Genomic DNA, 12,434 nt, shown 5'->3' with positions numbered 1-12,434 from the left:
TTTAGAGAAATACTCTTTCAGAAATAGAAAAATCTTTCGTATTTAGATATATTTATACAAGTATTTTAAATTAAAATTAGAAACAATGAAGCTATTTATATTTATGAGATGTGCTACACATTCTTGTGTTATTGTCATCCAACTATCCAAGTTCAATGAAGTAGACTCAATACCAACAAAAACCATTTTTTAAAAGAGCGTGATTATACGCACACACGCCATTCTTCCAACCAAGCATTTACATTCACGCATGGGGTTTTACGTTATCGTCGTCGTCGTCGTTGACTTCTTCTTTGCGTTCCTCCTCCTCCTCCTTCTTCTTCTTCGCGTGTTTTCTCCTCATCGTCATTCTTTTATTACTGCTGTAGTTGCTACATTTTTTTTCTTTTTCTCCTCCTCTCCTTGGTGATTTTGCAGCATTATGTGTTTTTTCTTCTTCCTCTTTGTTTGATTTTTCTTCTCTTTTTCTTGGTTTTATTCCTCTCAAGAGAGTGAAACAAAAATAATTATAACAAAATGAAATAAGAAGAAGATGAAGAAGAAAAAATAAAAAAGAAGAAGAAGAAGAAGCAGTAGAAGATGAAGATGAAGAGTTTTGAATTGTGCAGAACAACGAGACCAAATGCACCTTAAATCATTAATAAATGATTCAAAATTAAACTGAGAAATGGACCGAAAATCTGAAATTTCTTAAGAAATAAAAAAATTGGTCAATACTTAACAGCAGCATCAAGTGAACCTCAGTTAATTCACAAATGAACTGAAAATTAAATTTCGAATGAACCGATATTACTTAATGATGATGATACACAAACAAACTCGTTTCAAAACAAGCACATACCAAGTCAATTTTGAACAAAAATATATCCAAATCGATTTCGGATCAGACAATGTCATCAATATGACAAAAATTCGATGATAACGATAACAATAACGACGAAAACGATAATGACAATACGTATTAGAAGAAGACAATGACAATAACGATGATGATGATGATGATGGAGAAGAAGGATGAAAAGAAAGGGGAGAAGAAATTCCAAAAAAAAATGAAAGAGAATGGGGAAGAGGAGGAGGTGCTGTTAGTGACGACGGTAACAAAATTGAAAAATAATGAAAAAAGAGGAAAAGAAGAAGAAGATGTAGTATCAGGGACGAAGAAGAATGTGCGTGCGTGAATTTGAAACAAAAAGAAGAAAGCACAAAAAAGAAGCGCGTGAATCTAAAAGACTTGGTTGGACTTGGTTGGTTAAATTACTTGGATGTGGACCTTTATTATTAGATTTAATAAGAAAAATGGTCAATGATCATCAGAATTTATTATTTTTTGCTATCACTTTTAGCCATCAACCTATTTTTTTAGTTTAGTAATACAACAATATATTTTTAACTCACACTTTTAAATATTGATAGCTAACTGTTGATAAAAAATAATAAATTCTATTGGTCTTCTAGTATTTTTCTATGATAAATATATAAATATTTTTTGGTATAGTATTTCATGGCAAATCTAATGAGTTCCAAAAAATATAAGGAGTGCGCCAAAAATATAGTAGGTTAAACGAGTCAATTCACAGACTAAATGGGTGACCTAATTTTTTTTTTTTTTGCATTTTTCCAAAAATAATTAATACTTTTTTAGGTCAATATTCAACTAATTCAACCCGAAAATCCAACTCATTAACTAAAAGAACTCATTTGTTTACCGTTTTTGACCCAAAAATAACCTTCTTATCAAAATTATTTTTCTAAAAGAAAAAAAGTAAACATGTCAACCCGTTTAACCTGTCGAACTGGCCATAAATGATTCAAGTTAAAAAAACATTATAGTTTGTGAAGAAAGTGGGTTTAAACAGGCTAACCCATATGATTTACGGGCATAGGCGAGCTGAGCATAAACAGGTCGGCTGGCCCATTTCATAGCTATAGTTTAAATTCTAAATATTAAACTCTAAAGAATAAAGACCCAACTCAGTCCTTGTCTATTTTCACGAAAGACAACGCGATCCCTTACTAAAAAAAATATGCCACTCTAGTTCTTGACCTTGTTTTCTATGAGACAACACTATCCCTCCGTCATTGTCACCGTCAACTCGTAACAGAAACAGAGATTGAAATAAATTTTAGTATTCTGTTTGGTATAAAGTGAGAGACAGAAATTGAAACAAGAATGAAATTTTAATTTAATTTGTACAAAGGGTAAAATTGAAATTAATTAATTGAAATGAAAGGCATTTTAGGTATAAAATGTTATTAAAGTTTCAGTCTCTATCTTTAAAAATTTTAGTTCCGTGTGTCTCTACTTTTTGGAGGTACTGAAATACTGAAATTTTGGAGACAGAGACAGAAATTTTAATACCAGTCTCTAAACCAACAAACATAATACTAACTCTCAGTCTCTCAGTCTCTGTCTTAATACCTCAAAACAAACACCACCTTGGAGAGTCAAAACTTTTACATGACTTCATCCATAGTCATGAGGCACATTTTTCTTTTTTAAAAAAATCATGTTTCTGCTATGTGAAATAGTCCATGTGAAAAAAAAAAAGAAAAAAAAAAGACCTTTTCAATTATGTGCTTTGAATCTATGTACCTCCTGTAACATTCAATTTTTTAACCATAAATTAACGTTTTTCGATCCCACCTACGCAACCTTTTTCCAACTTAGGATCAGTCTCCATAATTTTGTAGCAAATTGAATACACAATGAATAAATAACTGATTGATGGTTTCAATTTCACTACCACACCGCATAGAACTAGAATCAACATTGTTAATAATGTTTCTATTAACCAACTTATCTTTATTGTTCAAACCATCACTAATAACAAACCATAACAGCAATTGCATTCTAGAAGTACTAATTCACACCAAACAGAGTCGTATATATGTTTCATACCCGGTATCCCATGTTTTTTCCTGTTGTCTCTAATAATGATTTTCTCAAGTATTTTTTATTTGACCTAAATACTCAGGTAGTATTTTCTTGTAACTAGCACATAAAGAAATATTCTCCAAAATATTTTCTAGCTCTCTACATTGTATAGTTTCACATTGAAGAATATCCTTTTTCAATGGAGATCCCAAACCCATGAGAAACGGTCCACACATCACAGTAACCAATTATACTATTTTTTTTTGTTGGAGTTTCTTAACAGAAAATTTTTCTCCTAGAGTTCTCTCCTATCGAGACATCCTTCCAAAACTTCATTCTTTTACCATCGTTTATACACATCTTTTACCTTTTTTTGTTTATTTTTTTGAACACTTCACATTTTTTTCGTACAAATTGGAGTAAATACCCATACTAATCTTTGAGATTCACGCAATTACTCATAGTAATCCCTAAGATCTCGATTTCTCTATTGTAGTCCTCCAGATAGAGCTCCGAGCACTCAAACTAGTCTCTGGCCATATTTCAGGTGATGACTCATCACCGGAGCGCTGACATGGCATAGGATTACCACGTGGGACATGTCCAAAACGACGTCGTTTTGGGTTTGGCGCCCTTGAAAGCCAAAAACGACGCCGTATAGTTGTTACTTATTATGAAAAACAGTTTTCTCCACGAACACAAACACTTCGTCTCTTCTTCTTCCACCCTCTGAGTTCTTCTTCATCTCCCCATCAATGGCGTAGCCGTAGGGTTGTATTTGCTGGGTTTACAAAAATTTGAGAGAAGAAGTTATCTGATCAGAAGTTGTTGTCGCTCTTCCCTTCCCTTCCTTCACCACAAAGACGAGGTTCTGACGTTGTGATCGGACTCAAGGTAACCTTTTTTTCTTTTTACTTTGCATTTTGAATACAGTGTTGGTTGATGATAGCATTGGTCAGTGTTGTTGAGGTTCTGGAGTTTTGGTGTCATTGTAGTGTCTAGGGTTTGAATCTTGGTTGGGATTTGTGGGGTTGCTGTAATACCCGAATGAAACAGGGAGAAGTATAGAGGTTTGGAAAAAAATATTTTCTTGTGGTGATTATTTTTCCTTTTTAATGCATGAGTAAGCTTTCAAATTCTCCCTATGTATTGTAAAAATTTTAAATTTCTTGCAGATGGAGGAGAAGTTGGACATCATGTTTCATCATGGGGTGACTTTAAAAAAAATGCAGAAGGAATTATTATATATTCTCCGGACAATAAGGCCTGTTTAGGTGATCTAGACACTGATACTCTAGATGTGTTCTACATACGGAACTACCATAAGGAGTTTGGGTACAATGACATTAAACAGTGCTGGTGGCATGTTCCTGGAAAATGTTTGGAGAAGGGGTTGAGAAATGTAAACAGTGACAAAGAGATAAGAGAGATGGTGAATTGTGCTAGGACAAATGAGGGATTGATTGATATATATTTCGAGCATACAGTGTCAGTGCCGGAGGTGTTAGAGGGAGATAACACAGTTGTGTACTTGGATGATCATGGTGGAGAGAGATGTAATGCAGGTACAGATACTGATGTGAGTCCCCCAGTTACAGAGACTCATGCAATCATAGTTGCTCCTCCTATCCCTAAGGTTGTACCCAACACTTCTTGCAAATCCAGTCCCAAAAAACACAGAACATCTCCACGGCAATCACAACCACCACACTCCAAAACTGCCAATCCTTCCAAGACAACCAAAACTCTGAAGAAGACCAACTCCCCAAAAGCCACCAAGCCCACCAAGCCCACCAAGCTCACCAAGCCCACCAAAATCAGCCAGCCCATGAAATCCAGTCAGAACACCAAATCAGATAAGAGCAAGAAGCAGAAACTGTCCAAGAGACCAAGAATTTTCAGGAGACCCTGTACACGATCTGCTGCTAGAGGATTTACTAGCAAAGTGTTTAACAATGAAGTTCCCTTTGATGTATCTTCTGACTCCTCTGATAGTGAAGAGGATAGCATGTTCAAGCCAGGTCCGGATGAGGGTAGTTCCTCTGATTCTGAGACTACAGAGAATGATCCTAAAACTGGGAGTAGGACTAGGAGAAATATGACACATGCTACGGTGGGTAAGAGAAATATTAGTCCACTAGGTAAAGGGAAGGAGAAGATATTACATGAAGACGATGGTTTGGTGGAGGAGGTGAGCGACGCTGAGGTTGACCTTGGGTTTGTGGGTTGTGTTCATGAAGGGGTAGAGGATGGACTACACCTAGGTGTTGACTCAGATGGCACCAATTCTTGGCACTCGGAGGAGATGAAGACGCCTCCAAACTCAGAAGATAAGCTGGAGGAAGGAAATGAATCTGAAGAGGCAAGTCCGCTGTTTAGGGAGGGTGCAAGGTTTGGAGAGCTGCACCTTGAGGTAGGCATGAAGTTCGGAACTAAATGGAAATTTAGAGAAGCTGTGAGAGAATATACAATTCAAGAGGGTAGAAGCATAAAGATAGTGAAAAATGATAACATTAGGTGCAGGGCGGTGTGTAAGGTGAAAGATTGCCCATGGGTGGCTTATGCATCAAGAGACCATGAAGACACATGTTGGCAAATTAAGACATTCAATGATGACCACACTTGCCCAAGAGAGGACAAGAATAGGGCTGCCAACAGGAATTGGGTATGCAGCAAGCTTGTGAAGAAGGTGAGAAAGTATCCAAATTTTAGACACTGCGAGGCTACAACTTACTTCAAGACACGGTTTGACTTGACTCTGAATAAAAACTCAATATCCAGGGCATTAATGGATGCAAGAAGTGTAGTGTATGGGGATGAGAAAGAGCAATATAGGATGGTTAGGGATTATGGTATGACGCTGTTGAAGACTAATCCCGGTTCCACTGTACAAATATGCACCACCCCCCAACCAGATGGTGAAGTTACCTTTGATAGAATGTATATATGCTTAAGTGGATGCAAAAATGGGTTCAAGGCTGGTTGCCGTCCTTTGATAGGTCTGGATGGTGCGTTTCTGAAGACCCGGTTTGGTGGACAGATTTTGTCAGCCGTGGGGTTAGATGCAAATCATAATATCTATGTCATAGCCTGGGCTATTATCAGAGTGGAGAATACAGAGACATGGAGATGGTTTCTTGAGCTACTTCATCAGGACTTGGAGCATTATAAAGAGCATGACTGGTGCTTCATATCGGATATGCAAAAGGTGTGATTTAATTTGAATGTCTTGCTTTGATTTTATGTGATCTTATATTAAGAATTGTTTCCTTATGCTTACTGTGAATGATTGTGCTTTCATTAGATTTGGCTGGTTAGCTTTTAGGGTAACACCTTTGATCATTCGATTATTGGATTTTGGTGGTTAGTCATAAGGGAAAGAATTCTGTTGTTATGCTTACTTGAAGAATTGTAGCTTCCATTCGAGTATGATGGTTAGTTATTTTGTTAAGAATTTTGCTGTTTTGCTTATCTGCATTAATTGTGAGATGATTGGATCTTCATGGTTTGCACCGAAAAGACCTTCGAAGCTGTCACCATGAAGACGATCCTCTAATCAGCCAACCACACCAACAGTGAATCCCTTGCAGGGTGCATCTTCAGCAACATCTTCAAAGTTTGCCAACTTGATGCAGTTCATCCCAACGCCAGGATTTAGGCCCCCAAGAAAGAAGAATTGAATACTTTAGATATATGTACTTAGGAGTTTCTATTTTGTGTTTTGTAATTAGTCTTTTCTATCGTATAATGACTAGATGGTGAACTGTGATGCAAAGGCCTTTTTGGTATGCCTTGGCCTTGCTTTTGATGAAACTACAGATAGCAGCAACATGGTTTCTAGGCTGCCTTTTACAGTCAACTTTTGTTGTTTCTTGATAAACAATGGAATTTATGTTAATATACTATGCTATGTGGTTTACCATTCAAGAAGCAGTTTCTTTATTTTTTTCATACACAATGGAATTTAAATTAACAACAATTTCATAGTTAATAGCACTTTTCATTCCATCAAGAAGTAGATTTTTACAAATGTTGATAACAACGAACCCAAAACCACCAATTCATTCATCATTTACAATACAGGATCACCAACAATACTGTCAATACACACACAGCTAACACTAACAACTGGGTCATCACTTTTTGCATCTGGACATCCTCCTCCAACCTTCGAAGCCTCCAATCAACGTTGATCTTCACTTCATCACCACACGATTCTGACTTTTCAACCTGTTCCTCATTCACAGAATCTGCCCACACAAAAAGCCCACACCATCTCTTCCCACTTGTCTGCATCCAATAAAGGATCAAAGTTTAGAGAGGAACAGCTCAAGAACAGTTAGGGGAGGCATAACAACACAAGAACAGTCAGGGGAGGAGAATAACAGCAACACAAGTGATTATTCTAACATACATTATAATTGGGGCAGCCATAGAACGGTTTATTCGGATTCGAATCTGTGTCAGACCATCTGAGAACTGGCCTACAGCCACAGCCGCACCATTCTGGTAGGGCCGATCTTCTGCTCTTCATTTGCGTTCTACTCTGGTTCCAGCTAGATAGGGAATGAACAGAGCTTCCACCTGCAGTGCTACCTCCACCCATCATCGACATGAGTAGCAGCCCCGGATGAGAGTGCATGAACAGGAACAAGTGTATGGAAGAAGAAGAAGAAGAGGTGAACAAGACGAAGAGGGGAGGTGTATGAGAATTTAGGGATTTAGGGTTAATTATACTAGGAGGGACCAATCTGGGTAAAAATTGGAACTTAGCCAGCTCAGCTAGCCGTTGGCAGCACTCCAGCGTGGCAATCTTAGGCCACATCAGCGCTCCGGTGATGAGTCATCACCTGAAATATGGCCAGGGACTAGTTTGAGTGCTCGGAGCTCTCACTACAACAAACAAGGCTTTTCGCAACGGTCAAAAACCGTTGCCGTAGATTGAAAAACCGTTCCCAAAACTTTAGGCAACGCTTTGGCAACGGTTTTTGACCTGTGGTATATGCGGCCGTTACCAATGCTCAAAGGCAACGTGTTTTTACCTAAGGCAACGGTAACAGAAAAACCGTTGCCACAGTTAGTGCCTAAGACAACGGTTTTGACGAAAACTTTTAAACAACGGTTTTGATCCGTTACTCAATAAGCAACGGTTTCGAACCGTTCCTATTAACATGACAACGGTTTAAAACCGTAACTGGATAGGCAACGGTTTTAAACTGTTGTCGTTTTATTATTCACATAGCCAACGGTTTTAAACCGTTACCGTTGGTGCCAGGTTTCGGCAACGGTTTTTGAACCGTTGCCAGTTTATAGCCATCTATGACAACGGTTTTAAAGCGTTACAGTTGGTGTCATTTTTGGCAACGGTTTTAATACCATTGCCATTTTATAGTCATCTAAAACAACAGTTTTAAAGCGTTACCTTTAGAGTCGCGTTTTGACAACGGTTTTATTATGTAGTCCTCTTTGACAACGGTTTTAACACCATTGTCTTTTGTAACAACGATTTTTTTGTGATATATAATTTTTTATTTACAATAATTTTCTCGTGAATTAAATTAATTTCAGTTTTTTTTTATTGTTTAGTGTCAATAAATATTCTAAACTATTTGAATTAAGTCACTAAAGAAAAAAATTGAATATTTCCCATCAAATTTAACTTATAAAAATTGTTGTAAGATCCACAATATCATCTAAATTTGCAAAAAATATAATAACAAAAGAGAGAGTTGAAATAGCTAAGTAGCAAATAGGCATCATGTCCACAATTTCATGACTTTTACCCTATAACATTTGCTTTTAAAAAGTTGACCTTAATCAAGTTCGATTTCCCCTTCAACATAGTTTTCCTGTAAACATAAAAAAAAAATCAAATATAAAACTACACATCTTTAAGATATGATAACATATAGAAACTTTAACAACAAATAATACCTCTTCATGCGCATCATTATTGTTCGGATTCCCTAAAGTGCTTCCTAATTGAGCAGCTAACATGTCAAGGTCCACTCCTGAGCTTTTTTGTTGCAGCATCATCTTAACAAGCGATTTTAGTTCATCTACTTCTTTTTGCATCACATCAACCTTATTCTCTAATGTTGCTTTCTCAGTTGCATGTTGCTGCTTAAGGGTGGCAATTTCCTCATTTTTCTTCAACAAAGTTGGTGTGGTTACTCTTCCGTGACATCGCACTCTCCCTGTCTTCTCTTTCCCAAATATGGATTGGAAAGCTCTAATTGCTAATTCTTTAGACTTTTTATTCTCAGCTTGCAAATGTGCCTATATTAATGTGAAGAAAAATAATAGTAATAAAATAAGAGTAAATACACAATTGGACTAAAGGCATATATCATTTGACAACATCGAAACAAATAGTAGAGATTAAAAATAATGTCAAGATTCTTTAACTCAATGCAAGCATAAAAATAACCACAAGTGATGGACAAATTGCCAAGACACAAGAAATCCATAACCTATTTTAACCAAATTAACTCCTAATTAATACTTAACATCCAGAGTGTCTTCATCCAATGATTTTTCCTTTGTGCTTTGACGAGTCTCAACAAACATTTCTGCTTGAGTAGGTGGTTCATTATTTTCCTTAGAAGCAGCCTATAAGTCCAATTCAAATAGCATTTATATAGAGTTAAAAGGCACACCACACATACACAAACAAATTCACAAAGAATTAAAAATTGTACCAATCTTGCACGTATTCTTGCAAAATTTATTGGTCCCTTTCGATGCCTAAATTTCTATTGTGCCCTATTTTTCTTATTCTGCGCAGACATTTTCTACATAACAAGAGACAAGTATTATCAACAAATCATCAAACTTCACTCATATGTGTATATAATATAATTGCATAAACAATTACACTAAGTTTCACATGTCTTACCTTAACTTTCTCAGTTCTCCAATAAGCAATTAACTTGCGAAAATGACTCTCAGGTATGCTCTTAGGACGATTTTTCAGCATCTCATTAACACATTTGTATGGCAAAAAATGAGTTTGCTTTATTGTAGTCTTATACCTTCTCCAGTTGTCATTGATACGAGCAAGGACCATCCTCTTTCCTTCAGTTGGAATAATGAATTTAGCCTATAAAACACAATTTTTTTTTGCTAGTAAGAATAAAATACATGTGTACATTTCCAAATACTTTCTAAAAGAAACAAGACTAAAGTTCTCACTTGAACATATTCCCAAATGGCTTCTTTATCTTTAATCCCCTTCCAATTTGAAACATGCATAATAGTCTAACTCAATTATGTCATTTATTGCACCAAAATATGTTACGGCTTTTGTCATTGGGTTGTTGTCCTTGGCACTAGCAAAGCTTGGTGTTTCGCACACCAAAGTCACACCACTGTTTTGAGTTGTGTGGCTTGCATCATGTTCTCTAGTTTGAAATTTGTAGCCATTGATTACATAACTAGAAAATCGTTTTGCAACTGTGTTTGGGCCTCTAGACAAATCTTTAAGTTGTTTCGGAACATCTTCATGAGAAGCACGCTCTTTGAACCATTCACTAAAGTCATGGCTTAGAGTTTTTGCCTTCTTCCATTTTCTACCTTTAGTTTGATTGTTGACATGTTCCTCATACTCTCTAAAGTAAGTAAAAAGCGAGTAAGTTAAATTTGCTAATAGAGAATTCGTAATTGGAAAATATATAAGAAAAATACCTAATGTAGTCTTTAACTTTATCACAATTGAATAAGATGTAGAAGTTCCAATTATGTTATCACATACATTTTTCTCGATGTGCATAACATCAAGACAATGGCGCAATGTATTTTGCTTCCAATATGGCAACTCAAAGAAAATGGACCTTTTCTTCCATGGACCATCAATTTTATTTTTTTGCTTCTTTCTAAATACATTTTCAAAATCTTTCAAATCTTCAAAAATTTGTTCCCCATCTAATAAAGCTGGTGAAGACCTCAATTCAACATCGTCATTGAAAGATCTTTTGTCCATCCTATATGGATGATCCATAGGCAAAAATTTACGGTGATCCATGTAGCACATCTTCCGGCTATGTTTTAAATAACAAGATGAGGTGTCATAATTACAGCAAGGACATGCTAACTTTCCCTTTGTACTCCAACCAGATAACATAGCATAAGCTGGAAAGTCACTTATGGTCCATAAAAGTGCTGCATGTAGTTGAAAAGTTTGATTCTTTGAAGCATCATATGTTTCCACTCCAACTTCCCATAAAACCTTCAACTCTTCAATTAATGGTTGAAGATACACATCAATGCTTTTTCCAGGCGAACATGGTCCAGGGATGAGCAAGGACATCATGACATACTCTGGTTTCATGCAACACCATGGAGGAAGATTGTATGCGACCAAAACTACCGGCCATGTACTATGGGAGATGCTCATGGTTCTAAATGGATTAAATCCATCGCTAGCTAGCCCTAATCTTATGTTACGAGATTCTTTAGCAAAATCGGGATGAAGCCTGTCAAAGTCTTTCCATGATTGGCCATCAGCTGGGTGTCTTAACTTTCCATCCTTTGAACGATGTTCATCGTGCCACCTTAATGATTCAGCTGTTTTGGAACACAGGAACAGCTTCTTAAGCCTTGGAATCAAGGGAAAATGCCTCAAAACCTTCGCAGGCACAGGTTTTTTCTTCAATTTATCAACTTCTATATCTACCTCAACATTTTCTATGTACCTGGAAGCTCCACAAATTGGACAGAATTCATCATCTTCATATGTATCCTGGAACAGAACACAATCGTTGGGACAAGCATGAATTTTATTATAACCAAGTCCTAAATCTTTTACCATGGCCTTGATTTTATTGAAAGAATCAGGAATATTCAAATGAGGAATCGCTTCTTTCAGTAATTCAAGTAGAGCAGTAAAGGATGCGTTGCTCCAACCATTAAGAGTCTTCAACAAATACAATCGGATAACGAATGATAATGTCGAAAATTTTTTATAGCCAGGATATAACTCTTGTTTTCCTTCTTCAAGCAAGTTATAAAACTTTTTTGCATCTTCGTTTGGCCCATCAGCATCTTTATCTCCTTCAAGCACATGTCGAAACGTCTCGTTTAGCAGCCCATGAATGTCGTCGACAAATCCTTCATGGACTTCACTCTCATCGGAGTCACTATCCATGTGACTTATCCTTTCGCCGTGATGAACCCACACAGTGTAACCTTTTTGAAATCCCTTACTTATTAAATGATCATAAACTTCATCCCTTCGCCCCCAACTAAAGTTATTACATATAGAACAAGGACAAAGAATTTCTTGTCCTTGTGGTCTACCTCTAGAAAAGGCAAAATCCAAAAATGAATTAACACCATGTTGGTAACCCTCAGTATGTCTTGGTAAACTAGTCCACCCTTTGTCCATTACTTTGTCAACTAAAATAAAAGAACACGGGCATATGTTTTAGACTAACTATAAGTGATTTTTTCTAATCAAGAGCTTATTGCTTCTAAAAAATTTTTAGAAAACCACACATGTTCGAAAGAGAACATCTCAACCAATCAAGAGACTAACAATTTGTATCTAACAAACTATGTA

General features: G+C 36.5%; 1 long non-coding RNA gene across 1 annotated transcript; it reads right to left on the bottom strand.

Annotated features, from left to right (window-relative positions):
• On the bottom strand, positions 9,388 to 10,116 carry LOC107648109. The gene is made up of 4 exons (XR_001621729.2): positions 10,070 to 10,116; positions 9,774 to 9,977; positions 9,577 to 9,669; positions 9,388 to 9,487 (listed from the first exon to the last, which is right to left on the bottom strand). It is a non-coding gene; the product is annotated as an uncharacterized LOC107648109 (long non-coding RNA).

Source organism: Arachis ipaensis, chromosome B06, assembly GCF_000816755.2.
Source record: "Arachis ipaensis cultivar K30076 chromosome B06, Araip1.1, whole genome shotgun sequence".
NCBI lineage: Eukaryota > Viridiplantae > Streptophyta > Magnoliopsida > Fabales > Fabaceae > Arachis > Arachis ipaensis.
The sequence above is the reverse complement of the archived record's forward strand: the minus strand, read 5'-3'. Positions and strand labels throughout refer to the sequence as shown.